Source organism: Merops nubicus, unplaced genomic scaffold (assembly GCF_000691845.1).
Source record: "Merops nubicus isolate BGI_N331 unplaced genomic scaffold, ASM69184v1 scaffold5205, whole genome shotgun sequence".
Classification (NCBI taxonomy): domain Eukaryota; kingdom Metazoa; phylum Chordata; class Aves; order Coraciiformes; family Meropidae; genus Merops; species Merops nubicus.
Window position 1 is genome coordinate 11,671 of NW_008608834.1, and position 2,511 is coordinate 14,181.

The following is a 2,511-nucleotide window of genomic DNA, read 5'->3' on the forward strand; positions in this document are numbered from 1 at the left end:
CCCTAGATGGGACTGGCTTCTAGGCTGTGAGCTCACATTGCTGGGTCATGCCCAGCTTTTCATCCACCAGTACCCTCAAGCCCTTCTCTGCAGGGCTTCTCTCAATGCACTCATCACCCAGCCCACATTTGTCCTTGGGATTGCCCTGACCCCTGTACAGGACCTTGCACTTGGCCTTGTTGAACTCCAGGAGGTCCACACGGGCCCACCTCCCAAGCCTGCTAAGGTCCCTCTGGGTGGTGTCCCTCCTTCAGAAGAGGCACCCTCCCTGCGTGCTCCCTGCCGTGGACTGCCACACCACGCTCCGCTCACAGCCCTCCCCAGGCTGCTCCCACAGGCATGGGGAGGGGGCCACAGCTGCTCTGGCACTGCCCAGGCCTTGTCAGCATCTCCCACGAGAGAAGCAAACACCCAACAACATAACCCAGCATTTAACATGGGCCGGGCAAATGTCCTAACAAGGGAACTACCCAAGAGGTACCTGCACACACCTAGGCAACAAAGGAAACATGTTCAACCTGAACTGAAATACCCGAATGCTGAAGATTCCTTTCAGTCTTGTACAAATGTTCACTTCACCCTCCTCAAAGAAGGGCCTTACAGTGCAATACAGAGTGATGACATCGAGAAGAATCCCCACGTTCATGTTCCAAATCTGCTTTGAATAGTACTGTTCCCAAACTCTTTGTTACGAGCAATCGACTGCTCTCCCCTTGTTGCACGTTTGGGCAGGCAGGACCAAGTCCCAGGGTGCCCAAACAACACCATCTACCTTTGCCCCCTCCTTAAATTAGAGTCACTTCAGCTGATGACAGAACTACACTTGCCACAACTTCACAAGTGGGAGTTTAATGAACACATCTGAGATTACAGTCCTGTCATTTCCACATCTGCCATAAGTATTGCTACAAAATGACTGCAGTCAGACTAACTCCTGTTAAAGCAGCGTGTTCCAATGTGAGAGAGTGTCTGTCTGAAGCAGCTACAGGTGAGGATTCCAGCATCTCCCATTTGCACAGTGATTCCCTTAACCAAGCCCCTGTAGATCTTTCTCTAAACTCACAATAAGTTTGTGCTACAAGTTACAGATAAGCAAGAAATGGTGAACTCAATGTGAACTCCATGTATCAATTTGCTATCTGCCATCACTTTCTGGAAGGCAATTAAGGCAGGGATCAGTAACAATTTAGAGGTTTAGTTTTACTACTCAAAATTCCCCAATCTCTCTAGAAACTACTTACTGCTTTCATCTTTCAGCCTGGAAAGCCCCTGCAGGACTATGTTTTAGCTGGCATCAGCAAATTAAACTTAGGGTGTATCTACTGGTCAGCTCCACAAAGCATCAGCTTCACAGTGTCAGGCACACTTAGCCCAGATGTTTTCCTTTAGTGTTTTCTTAAAAAAATGCTAACGTAGGAGAACAAGGCAGGAGGCAGAACAGTAACAGCAGAATTGCAGAGATGAGTCAGGTTAAGTCACACCAGACTTCACACACACACACAGATGAAGGGGGTGTCCTCCAGCAGATCTGCTGGTTTCCTGCCTTCCTAAAGCTCCTATCACAGCTCAGAGTATTTCACTGCCTCCCCTCTCCAGCCTGCACCTACCTGTGCTCTCTGGGAGCCTTCCACATCTTTCTCTAAGCAAGACAACTTAGTGCTAAGCAAGTGTCCCTGTCAGCATGGAGGAATCCAGCAAGTAAGTTCTGACACAGAGCACCACAGTTTGTAACACAGCCCTGGAGAGTCATTGCTGGGGCAGTGGGAAACAAGCTCACGTCTGAGCTCACCTGGATGGAGTTCCTTCAGCCTGGAACTCAGCTCAGCAACGCGAGTTCTGTACTTGAGTCAGTCAGCCAGCTCCTGGCTAGGTCTGCCAGCAGCCCTCCCTGCTGCAGGAGCAGTCACACCACCAGTCTGGCAGAGCACATCCCGGGCCAGGATGTTCCCATCCTTGCCCTCTACTGGGTGCTGTGGATAAAGCAACAAACTGCACTTACAAAAACCCAGACCGAGTACTTGTGTCAATTTGAGAAGAGTTTCTTCCTCCTTCAGCCATCATACTCAAAAGCAAAGGGCAGAGAAATATGAACTCACATGGGGTGGGGGAACCAGCTTTTAAAAAAGTCTGAGAACCACATAACTTCTCATTTCACACCATGTTTTTCATACAAACCTTAGTCAGCAACTTCTCACCTACCATTTAAGTGAGCTCATCAAAAACCCCACAGTACAATAGCAAGAAGATTTACTGACTTCCACAAAAAAAATCAAGAGTAATATATAGTTTTGTTGACTCAGAGTTAATAATTTTCCCTGACAAACACTTCCCTCTGGAAGAACAAAACCCAGTCTTGTAACTTATTTTCATCTTAAAGTGTGCTTTTTCAGATTTAAGAGTATATATGGCTTAAGATTTATACATCTGTTCCTTAAATTGACTGCCTAATCCTACTGATCAAATTCTAAGGTCCACCCAGACCTATCAGAAAAAAACCAAGCCAGTGCCAAA